Source organism: Heliangelus exortis, chromosome 5, assembly GCF_036169615.1.
Source record: "Heliangelus exortis chromosome 5, bHelExo1.hap1, whole genome shotgun sequence".
NCBI classification, from domain to species: domain Eukaryota; kingdom Metazoa; phylum Chordata; class Aves; order Apodiformes; family Trochilidae; genus Heliangelus; species Heliangelus exortis.
In genome coordinates, this window is record NC_092426.1 from 14974970 (window position 1) to 14987974 (window position 13005).

General features: G+C 40.2%; 1 pseudogene; it reads left to right on the forward strand.

Annotated features, from left to right (window-relative positions):
- Positions 1-2945: 2945 nt before the first annotated feature.
- Positions 2946-7392, forward strand: LOC139796673 (alpha-1-antitrypsin-like; annotated as a pseudogene).
- The last annotated feature ends 5613 nt before the right edge of the window (positions 7393-13005 follow it).

Below are 13005 nucleotides of genomic sequence, written 5' to 3' on the forward strand. Positions count from 1 at the left end.
CTGACAAACGTTGCTATCTGGCAGGTATGCCAAAGATATCCGTGTGTGGTGATTCACCTTCCTTTTCCATTGCACTCATAAGGAGAGACTGGTGTTTTCCAAATTTCCTTCTCTATTTCTGATACCTATGGCCTAAGGGAGATTTTCAAAAGACTGGGTGTGGCTGATGCATTCATTAACCATGCTGATCTATATGGAATTGCTCAAAAGATGATTGCTTTGAAGTCTGCAGACAAAAATTGTCATTTCGGGGTCCATTATAACTGCTGGTCTTAACCTCACCTAGGAAAAGCTTGTGCAGGGTCAGAGGAGCTGGTGCTGCAGCAGGGGCAGCAGCAACCTTCCACTTTCTCCCTGACATGGTGTTTCTGCATGTCCTGGGAGAAAATAGAGGAATCACTGCAGGAGCTTTGCTGTTCCCAGCAGTTTCTCCCTCAAAACAGTAGCATCCTTCAGATGGTTAGCCAAGCATTAGGGCTGGGCTGAAAGATTCATGCTAGCTATGTAGGCAGGCCCTGACATGAGAAAAATAGCTTGTCTTCCCTAGAATTAAGCAACAGCATACTTGCTCCTGCTGAACCTTGGTCATTTTACATAGTACTGCAATAAATTTTCTGGGTCCTTGTGCACATAATGAAAAAACCACTCTCCTGAAATACATTCTGACCCACTCTGCCTCTATATTGAAAGAGATAGTAGTCACATAGAAATAAATATGGTGGGCAGATTCCCATGTGAAGATAAATTGTAGTTCTACCTGGGATGAAATAATATTCATTCGGTGGAAATAATTAGTTGCTGATAATCAGGATGAGTGCCAGGCCTTTGATCCTTAAATAACCTTCTAAATTGTGCCTGTTTCTCTCAGCTCCCTCTGAGAAGGATCCCAGTGTAAATCTTATGTAGTATGTATATAAATCATGACTATCCTATGTGTATACACCAAGGAGTTAAGATGTCTCTTCTGCCCAGCTACCTTTTTGCCATGGTAAAGACCTCCCATTTTATTCTTCCATTTGTTTTCTTATTTTGGCTATTTTTCAAGTCATATTAATACTTTGCTTTTCACTTCAGTAGCTTCTAAAATAATCATCAAAGGCCTCTCAGAAAGTTATCCAATATTTCCAACTATTCTTTATCTAATAATTTAACAGGCCCTTCAAATAATGCCAGTTAGGGCATATCCGCAGTGTGTTGCAGGGCAACATAAAGATACTGAACTATTCCTGAGCAAATAACTTGGGTATTCAATTAGATGGCCTCCTTGCATCGGGATATCCCATGCAAACAGTCCAGTGGGACACAGCATCTTTCCTATAAACAGACATTGCTATGGCCTTGTCTCAGCTTTCTATTTTTTCTAATGCTTTCTTCCAGTGTTTTCTAAAGCTGATTTACCACAGTTATGCCAGACTACAGTGAAAAGTTCTTCTGCCTACAGTTTAATTCAAGCCTAAGAGTGGCAAGGTCCTACCTCTTTCTCTCTTTTCAGACCCCTAAGCTTTGGCATTATGCTGGCTCTGTGACAGGAAAATAGGTTTATGTGATGGGAAAATAGACTTATGTTTGATGTCCAGGAAAAAAAAGCTTAGTCTTTGCCTTGGAAATAAATCTTATTTACTCCATTTAATATTTACCAGTGGACATGAATTTAAAACTACTCATAAAATGAAGAATAGAGATGAAGCACTATGAGAGAGAGGTCCAGTACTGTAAGTACCACATAATACTTTCTTAGGAAACTTTGAATTCATGCTGTTTGTGATCTCTGACATTCATTGTGCAGTTTTTAATTCTGAGAATGATTTATTTTGCACAGTAATTAGGAATTATTTTAGCTTCTGGGATCAGTTTTGAAATGTTGGGAGCAGGATTTAGTCAGTGATGCAGCTCCTAGGTCTAGCAGGATGACTGAGAGTTGAGGTTCAAAATGAATACTCAACAGTCAATATCAGAGTGAAGAGCAGACCTTGTTTCAACTCTCAGACAAGTAAATTTAGTTGGAATCTCAATGTCCTGACTACTCCAGAATGATGCAGAGCTGAGTCCCCTCTACCTCCAATGTGCTTAAAGACCAGTCTACTTGCTGCCAAATGTCCTGAAAGCAAAATGAGGCTTTCTCAGAAGTAGATTTTGGGAATTATAAAAAGAGAACTTAACAGACAAAAATGAATTACCTGCCTTCTATTTCCGTAATCATTGTTTTTATCCATCACTTTAGACATGCTGAGCATGGCTCCTGTACTCAAAGTTTCCACTGCTTATATCTCCAGTGTTTCATAGTGGGCAACCAGAAAAGAGGCAACCCAGAATTTGAAACTTCCCACGATAAGTTTGATGCAAGTGGGAAAGCATAAGGCAGCCCCAGGGGCAGAATCCTGTGCTAAAGAATAACCATACAGCTGCTATGAAGAACATTTAGATTGTCTCTGCTTTCCCGCAGGCTGCTGCCTATGTCTTGGTTTTGAGTTTCTGTCATTTGAGATAATTTAGGTGAGTCACCCTATGGAAAATATTGTTCTCCAGTATATTTCATGGTTCCTTCACTGAAAAAGAGAGAGACTCTGGGACTATGTAGAATTTGCTCATGTCAGCTAAAGGAAGGATCATTGAATTTCTCATACATAGCAAGGTATATTCTACTATAGCTTTTCCTAAGCTCTTGAGCCTTGGGCTTTGCAACCTAATGGATAATTTATGTGCAATAGAGAGAGACAAAAAGCTTTCTTGATTTATCCTCATTTTCTGAAACAGTTAAAGTAATGTTTTGAAATAATATAGTTCTTGAGTTCAGAGCTGCTACTCAAGACACAGAAAGATATAAACAGTTTAAGGGGTAAAAATCAGTGTCAGGAATACAAAACCTATTTTTATGCATGGAAGATAATATTCTCAATATCTAAAATATGTATTATTTTTTCCTTGCAGAACTGTTCAGAAGAAAGATGAAGTCTGCATTGTATTTGTGCTGTATTTGTGAAGTGCTGCTTCTTACACTTCAAATCCAGGGTCAGCTTGGGGTCCAAATTCAATGATGAACATCAGGAACAAAAAATAACCTATTCCTCAGAAGACCGTTCCCAGGCTGGAAGTGAAAATTCAGCTGATGTCAAGATAGCCCCCAGCAATGCTGACTTTGCATTTAGGTTTTACAAGCAGGTCAGAGAGGAGGCAGGCAACAAGAACATTTTCTTTCCTCCTTTGAGCATCTCCACTGCCTTTACAATGCTCTCTCTGGGGGCCAGATCAAACACTCTCAGCTACACAAAGACCTTGCCTTCAATCTGACTGGAAGGAGGAGCAGGAGATCCATGAGGGGTTTCAGTGTGTCCTCCAGCTGCTCAATGACCCTCACTGAGACCAGCTGAGCATGGGCAATGCTCTCTGTTCATAGACAACAGGCTGAAACTTCTCCAAGAATTTTTGGATGATGTCACAAATTTTTATTATGCTGAAGCTACTTCTAGTAACTTCCACAATTCTGCAGAGGCAGTAAAGAAAATCAGTAAGTATATAGAAACAAAAATCCATGGGAAATTTATTGATTTACTCAAGAATATTGATCCAGGCACTATGATGGTTCTAGTTAACTACATTTTCTTTAAAGGTGAGTGACAAATCTGGGTAGCAGTTGTATGTATAAGTTCTGGAAGTCTTATCCAGATCTAAGAAACATAACTTTTTTCACACTGTGAACCTATGTTATCATCTAATTTAAAATAAATCGTTCCTCTTTAAAATGGCATAAGGAAATATTTGAAAGTCAGGTATGAAGAACCATTTTATATATGAGTTAAAAAAAATGAATACAAGGACTAATTAATGATGTATTACTTTCAAGCAGGTTTAGAGCTGAAAATATTCAGAAAGAGTGATCTTGGGAACTTACAGTTTTTTGTTGAAAGGGACAGGGTTTGGCCATGCAGGACATCAACATACACAGATGACACTTGCGTGAAAGAAATAAGCATGGAGGCTGTAGAGTAGGAGTCTGTGGAAACAGGCAAAAGCACAGCCTTTTTCCATGGCAAACCTCAGCCTATATTTTTCTTGTGTTTCTATATTTTTACTAGAACCACTGAAATGATGTAAAACTTCATTCCATGTGCATGGAACAAATATCCTAAAGCTGAGACAAGTTTGTTGTTGTTTTTACAGTTAAAATGCAGTATTTTAAGCATTAACTAATATGACAGGACTGTATGGGTCCCTTTTTCAGTTTATTCTGTTTATTCTGCCTGATGAAGGGACAATGATGCAGGTGGAGGATGCTTTGCTAAAAGAATCAGTTTCTAGATGGCTGAAATCACTTGAAAACAAGTAATCCTCTAATTGCTTTTTTTGTTTAAATACTGAACAGGCCATAACTGCTCAAGCAGGCAAGGTAAAACTTAGGATGCCACAGTGAGATGCTAAGCACAGCTCTGAGGAACAAGCATTACATAATTTCTTTAACTCAGACAAGGTACTGGGTGATTTTCTACCTAAGGGTTTCTACCTCTCCTTAGCTTCTCCAGTTAGAGGAGCAGGGATGCTACTAACTATGAGGATCCTGCACATGGGTATATTGCCCTAAGAAGCCTGCCTTGAGTAGGAAGAATCTGGCTCAAAAGAAAATATTTTTTTTTTTTCTCAATTCTGGATGACATTTTCCATCCAGTCACTTCCATAAACCAGGACTTTGTCTCTCTGCTACTGATCAGCCTGTGGCAGGTGGGACAGGTACTTCCATTTCTGTTTCTCTAACATGGGATTTATCACTGTGTCAGAAATCCAGGGCTTAATTCCACAGGTGTTTGGGATGGGTGTATACCTGCAACAGCTATTGCATCACAAGACCTTTCAATAGTAAAGTAATATTTTTTGTTTATTTTTTCAAAGAGAAATCTACTTGGACCTTCCAAAATTCTCCATCTCTGGCTCCTATGATGTTAAAAGCCTGTTTGAAAAAAATGGGTATGACATAGGTGTTCAGTGACCAGGCTGATCTCTCTGGAGTGGTGGGAAATACTCTCCTGAAGATTTCCAAACCAAGTATGGCAATCAAGAGATTTATCTGTCTCACATGTGGGTTTTATCTCTACAACTATGCTGATCCCACCTCTGTAATGCAGCCTTGACCCACTGATGGTAATAAAGGAAGGAAAAGTTTAGGCATTAAATGGCTGTTGTTCCTACTGTTTAATATTAAATTGTTTGCTGCACAGTGATCCTACAAATTTACTTGAAAGTCTCTGAAGAAGAAAACAAATCTGGAAAGTATAACAGGAATAATTTCACAAAAAGCTGCTGTAAAAAGTTAATACATGGCAAGAGTCAGTTATCCATTTTATCCATCTTTATCTTATGTATGCAACTTTCATTACTGCATTATCTGAGCACAACAGACTTGTGGGACAAGGATAGCTGAATTAAACATACAATAAATTGATACACAGATAAGCAAAGTGTCCCAGGAAATACATGCCTTGTGACATGAGGCACTTTTAAGACCACTTCTGGAGTACTACACATCCAGTTTGGGGCTTTCCCATACAAGAGAGATGTAGCCAGGAAACCTGGAATTATTCAGCCAGAAGAAGAGAAGGTAAGGGGGGTTCTTAGTACTGGCTACAGAAAACTATTAGGAGAGTGCAGAGAAGATGGACCTAGACTTTTCTTGCAGGTGCACAATGGTAGGACAAGTGACAACACACACTACTCACCAGACAGTATATAAAAAAATTCATCATGAATATGATCAAAAACTAGTATGGGTCACTTAGAGAGGCTAGGAAATTTCCTTCCTTAGAAGTACTCAGACCCAGACTGGATGAGACCCCAAGCAACCTTATCTAGTGCCAGAGCTGATGCAGCGTAGGGTGGTTGGTTTCATTGGATGACCTCTAGAGGTCCTTCCAACCTATATTATTTGATGAAGACAAAACTTTGAGGGCTTACCAAAGACAACCAATAAGACCATGTGAATTCAGAAATATGAATATCCTATACCTACAATAGAAAGCCATGTAAAGTCGTATCAGTGGGCTTTGTTACAGAAAGACACAGTATAAAGCTTGCCACTATTGTGGCTTTCGAGAAAGATTTCTTTGCAAACCCAGAAACTGATGGAAAATAAAAAAATTCTTCTTCTGTGTTAAATATCAAAGTCAAAATCTTACTCTGAGAAACAACAGAACAATAGGTGTTCTTTATGCTGCTCAGTCTCTACAGCAGCCAAGTTTGATTCTGACACTGTGCTGAAGAAAACTCACACTGAACTCAGTAAACTGCTTGTCTTGGAAAGACTGGAAATCATTACTTTTTTCACATTAGTTCTACATTTATTCAGATTTCTTTTAAAAAATACCTTCTCACTGTTTAAAGCAAGAAAATTTGTCCATAGCTGCTCCTCACTCTTCTTTGCCTAGGTTGTAATCTTTGCTTCCATTGCAGGCAATTCACAAAGCCATGGTGGATGTTCATGAGAGGCTGCTGCAGTGACCCAGATAGAAACTTTAGCAATGTCTATGCGGTTGCCTCCTCCTCCTCACATCACATTCAACAGCCCCTTCCTCCTGATAATTATTTGCAAACCAAACAATGGCATCATCTTTATGGGAAAAATTGTGAACCCAGCTGCCAAGGAAGAGTAGGCTAGAGCATTCACAGTCTCCAGTGTGGAGACAAGAGCTTGTGTGTATCCCAGGGACTTCTCTGCAAAAAGTTACTAGAATTGATCCCTAATTAACCAATAAATAAATAATACATGTAATTATTCTTCACTTTCAAACAGGGGGTTGAGGACAAGCATGAATGTACCATGTTGACAAAGCAACCCACGTCAAATAGGCAGTCATGGGATCTTCAAAAGAATAATTTCCCTACCTTACTCATCACTGATTCCATGGTCCCTTCCATGCAGAAAACAGCTTCCTACTCCTGGCTGAGACACTCTCATTTCCTGCATATCAAGTCTACAGCTAGGACATACAAATCCATTGCCTTCCACTGAGAAACCATCCTATCCCTCTCTCTCATTACACTTGGAATCCCAGGATAAGTGTCCTTCATCTTCAAAGTCTTTCCAGTTCTCAGTGGATAAGAAGAGAAAGAGAAACACAGACCTGTCAAAGCTTTCCTGTCATAGATGGTGGATGCTGCAGGGCAAAGAATAATTCTCGCCTCCAAGAGATTCCTCTTCATTAAGCTGATATTTGGGGAGCCACAAGGTGACTTGGACACTGAACTGAATAGGCAGGAGTTGGTGTAGTAGCAGCATGATATAAACAGAGAGCTGTGCTGCAGCAGACTAATCTCATTTACTGTCAATTAAAACCAGAGTAAGATAGTAATAAATAAAAACATATTTATAAACCCCTTCTGTCCCACCCCTCCCTTCTTCCCAGACTCACTTTTATTCTCAACTCCCCTGCCTCCTCCCTCTGAGCACACAAGAGAAGGGGCAACGGGTGTACAGGGGCTGCAGTCAATTTATCCTGCTTTGTTTCTGACACTCTGCAGATTGTTTTTTACCCTTTCTTAATTACACTTTCCCAGAGCTGCCACCATCTCAGCTAGCAGGCTCAGCTGTGTCCTGTGGGGAGTCTGCTAAAGCCCTCTGGAACTGACTGGGCCTGGCAGTGTCCGGCATGGCACAGCCATGGCCTCTCCTCACAGAGGCTGCCCTGCAGCCCACCGCTGCCTGTGCCTCTGCACAGACACCCAATACACAGAAACACAATCCTAAAATAACACAAAGTTCACTTAGGGTAATGGCATTTAATGGATGGGTAGAACACTCTGATGGCACTAATGAACTGCCAGTAGCTGTCATTAAGATCCCTCCATGGTGTCACCTCCGCCTCAAGAGCCAGCGGCCTCCATGCACTGCAGAGAGGCAGCCTGAGCCAAGCAACACCTCCTCCTCCCCACATCTCCAGCCCCAGCTCTGCTTCCCTCCTGATGAGTGGCAGGAATCAAAACTACACCTGAAAGGGCCTGGGGCTCCCTGCCACTGCTGGAGGTCTGGCAACGGGGCTAGGCTGGGTCAGAAATTTTAAATGCTTCTGCCATTGTGGCTTGGTTTGGGAAAGCCCTGGCAGCTCATACAGATGCATGGTGTGCGTATTTGCAGTGAGAGATAATAGGGCCTTTCATCTGGGCAAGCACAGAACTATTCCCAGAACTACAGGCAAAAAAACCCAACCTCTCGTCAATCTATTAATATGAAGCTAAAGATCTGCTTCACACAAAATATTTTCTGCATAATCATCCCCTCGTCTTCAGATTTTTAAGAAAGAAAATCATCAATGCTTAAAAAATGCTTTATGAGAATCTTAGTCAGATATACCTCTCTAATTCATTTTCTCTCTCAGGAAAATAAAATCAATTGTTCCAGCACTGCTTGAAGGGGCAAGCCTCTGCTGCTAGAGATTGCAGCACAGGGCTACTGAGCTACAGCTCTCTTTATCCACAGCTGCTTATAGAGCTTGCACAGCCATTGCTCCCCTGCTTCAGGAGTGATCAGGTTTAGGTGAGCAGTTAACCGTGCACTATTAGACAGAAGACATGAGAGTAAATAGGAAACTGTTCATCATTTCCTCCCCCTCCCTTCTACCCGTTTTTGGAAAATGAAAATCAAAAACAACTAGATTTTTTTTTTTTTTTTAGTTCTATTTATTAGATATCCAAATTAAAAACCTATGTAAAAGGTCTTCATTAGCTGTGAGATTTTCTTATAGAAAATAGTTCAAGCCCGTTCAGTGCTCTGTAGGTTAAAATCAGCAATTTGAGGGTGGAAAAATTATTTACGTTGGGAAGATAGTTCCCAGTTATGCTTTTGTAACTTCCCCACAACTGCAAATAAGAACAAGTCAAAAAGTTTTAAAAGCCAGTGATTTCTCAAATAAGCAGTTCAAAGCCTTTGTCAAAGATTTATATGGGTCTTAGAAAGGGGCTTAAAGAGTTGGAAGAAAGCAGAAGCACTGAGCTGATTTGCTCGGGAATTTTAGCTGCGTGGTAGAACAAGGGAGAGTATAGAGAGAACATGATGATTCAATAGCAAATAGTGAGAATTTTACAGATGGTTGGGAGGCCTATCATAATGCCAGAGGCAATGCACTGGCCTAGCTGTAGATATCCCGAGTCAGCTCTGGCTGAAACTGAAAATCTGCCAAGAGGAAAATATATTGTTTTGGCCAAGGTAACACCAGCAAACTGTGGAGCTTTCACATTTTGAGGAGGAACATGTAAAGAAGAGGGGCTGGAGAGTAAAATCTAGATGAAAAGGACAAGGTACCCTTGGTCACACTTCAGCATCCTGATTCTCTTCACACTTTAGACATACTGACACAAAGAAGAGAAAATGTAGATGAAATGGACTTCTGCTGCGCCGTGCCCCTTTGTTAACTCTATCCTCACCTCATCCTCCACAAGAACAGTACCTGCAAGCAATTAGCTAAAAAAAAAAAGGATATGGATTTTGATCCTTGACGACTTCCCTCGTTAACCTCGACAGTAACATCTCCCCTCTCCCCCAGTACAGGAGTATTGGGCATACAGGATTCTGTAAACACAATGAAGGGTAAAACTAACCTGCTTTAACTTTGCAACATTTTGCCTTCATTTTTCATAGATTTTAACAGACAGGTCTTTCTCTGTCTCCTTTAATAATATATCTGCTACTTTTGGTTTCAAGGCCCTATCTGAGAACAGAGGCATTACTGAAATGCTCAGAGACAGCAATACTGCTGCTGAAGTCACAGGGAGCCTGACCTGACACTGATTACTCTCAGCCATAACTGGGGGTGGAGATTAACTGAGAAGTAGTTAAGTTTAGTAATTCCAAATGGTCTGACCTGGCACCCAGTAAAATTAAGGTTCATGAGAAGCAATATGAAATGTTGTGGGTGGCAAACTGGCATATACGAAAAGTAATGTATTGCACTTCAAAGTTAATCTTGATTTCTCTGAAATGCACTTATTGAAATAATTGAAATAATATATTGAAATAATAACCATAAATTGACACCCAAAAGGCTCAGGAAAACAAATAAACAAACATGATTTGCCCTTGGCTAACATAAAATTTTACTTTTAAAAAGTACTACAACAGCTTGTTACACTTGAGCCTTTTTCTGTTCTAAGTCTTTTTAAGTCCCCCTTTTCTGTAGAGTTACAGTACCTCTCAGTTTACTACTGTACCACCTTTACAACTGTGTTGCAAGCAAGGGAATGCATCTGAGGATCTCGGTTTCACATAGGTTAAAGGAATTCTATAGGACTCTGGAAAGGACCAATGCACTCACCTTCCTTGCTTGAAGAACCAGGCACTGGGAACCCACTTGGCATGGGTTATTTCTAGCAACACCTGGAGGTCTTCAGTGTTTGAAAATTTGAGCAAAGAATTTCTCATGAGCTCTTGGGAAAACCACTGCCTCAGCCAGTAGCTATTACATGCACAGTCAAATGGATTTTCTTGCCAGATATATTTCTTTAAAGATAAGTCAGTACAGGCAATGCTGGGGCAGCTTGTAACAAAGGGGCATCAGGAGTTTTTCAGTCCTTTAGAACTCTATCTCTGGTTCTGTTAATGTTTTCCATGAAACTTGCTAATCCTCATTTGTAAGCCTGTGAGTCTTTAGGCAAGTACATCACATTTACATCAAAATTTTCCATGCCTACATTCCATGTGGAAGTAAATGGGAGCTGCAGAGATACATATTGACTGCCTGCACTGCAGGTGCAATTTATTTTAGCATTTAAATATGACTCTGAGAAAGGAAACAGAAATCCACAACTTCTGTCTAATTTAGAAACACAAACATTCTTTCCAAACCACTCTTTCCAAATTGTGTGCAGGGTCACTGCACACAATGCCTTGGCACTACTCTTCATTCAGCTCTCATTCCAGAATAAAGTGCCCAGAATTAAGCCCTGTCTATTCTGTTCTGTGAGGGACAGTCTGCAACCCTGGACGTGTACATTAAGACCTAAGAAAATCAGTATCTGAAGGGTTTTGACTGTTTGGGAGGTGGTCAAGCTGACCATTATGAAGCAGTTCAAATGGAAGAAATAGGTCCCTCCCCAAAACGTATGATGGTATTAGAACAAGCTTGAGATGATGGCTTCCTGAGTGTCCCTGCTCCCTCATCTACAGCCCTGCTGAGGCCCATATGTGCACATGAATGGGAAATGGAGAAAACAGTACTGGGACTTGTTCTCTCTAAGAGGATCAGTTTTGACCAATTTAATTTCCCATCTTGAAGGCTGCTTGGTGTAAGGATTTTTGGTAGTCCAGAATGCTTGTAGGCAGGGGGTGAGTTGAGTGAAATTCCTCTCTTAACTTTTAAATTAGTTGCATAACATCAACAAGTCTAAACAAAAAAACCTAAACAAACAATAAAAAGTACCTCAAATAAAACTTTGAATACCTGTCGCTTTCCCACCTAGGTCTCTATTTCTGTTTTCCCTGTGCTATTACAGAAGGAAAGTACATTAGACACAAACTAAACATGATAGGTATGATCTCTCTGTCTCAGTCATTAAACAACATTTTGTAAGGTTTCAGAGGAAGAATTCTCAATTGCACCAAGGAAATAGAAGTTTTATTCATTTCTACACATTTCTAAAAAGGAAACAGTTTGATCTGGAAATGATCTGAAATACATACAAAGGACCTCAGCATAACAGCAGAAACAGCTTTGAAATACAGTTTAGAAAGCTAGCTTTCCTGGAACTGCAGATTTGAAGAAAATCTGGTTTTATCCATTTTGCATGATTGCTTTTCACCTGCTGAAAGAACCGTGTGCCCCTCACTTTCTACTGGTTTATTAATTTTCACAACAGCCTGACTGCTGGCTCCATGTGTCAATGCCAGCTCAGATTCCAAATGTGTTGACACAAGGACACAGAGTCATGAACCTCAGGAGAAGGCAAGTGACAGCAGAGCCACCTGGGACCCAGGAGATCTCAGTAAGTGCTGGTTTTGCTCTCTTGTGCTGGCGTACATTCAGATATTCACCTATGGCAGGGAAAGCCACGCTGTCACTGCTTGCTCTAGGGCTACTGTAAAAACTTCATTTGCTCTGTTTAATGTATAACAGTGTGCTCACTGTTTAAGCCTGTTCAAACAATATAAAAACAGTGCAAAAAGTAGCAAAGGTCAGATGACTATGATGAGCTCCTTTGGAAAGTATTGTGGATGCAGTTAGATGTTAGTAACTAGGGACATTAAACTCATATTAATTGTCTGCATCATAGATTAGCTCATTCAATAGATTAATTCATTCATGTGTGTCTGACACAGGTTGCTATGGCAATGACAATCTACCCTGTACAAAAGGGTAGCTCTTCTCTAGCCAGCTAAGAAGTTCAGTAAGTTTTTAACTGCTGTGAAAATTATTTTTTAATGAAAGATCTAAAGAAACAGCAATGGGCTGAAGAGGAATCACTGAGCACAAATTGTAGAAAGCTGCAAGATTTTTAGGAAGATTTAGGAAGATTTTTAGGAAGGACTAGTTCATATCATTAGTGGATAAGTTATCCATTTCTTTGGTACAGGGATGACAGCTCTCTGTATTTCATGTACTTCAGCACACAAAGCCTTAGACTAGAGGCCTCATAATGAGGAATAGATCTCATAGAAGAAACCCTGCAGAGAGAATCAGGAAATTCAAAAGAAAATCTACAGTATGAATGAACCAGACATCTTACCTATGGCTGTTGTGGGGTTGGAGGGAAGGGAGCTGAGTGGCATGAAAGGATTGATTCCAATTTGGATAATGAAGACCAGGGACTTTTCTGTGCAAGTGACTGAGAGGTGGGGAGGGACTGTGGGAGAAGGGAGGATAGGGTAAAAACAGAAGTGGTGGTGAAAGCATGCTGATATTGACAACATGGATAAAAGAAGAACTTGATAATTTGGAAAATTCACAGGCAGATTTTTATATCCAATGTCACTTGCATTATCCAGAGAAGTGAATGAGCCCAGAAGAAAGTGAGAAGTCAAGCCACCACAGCAAA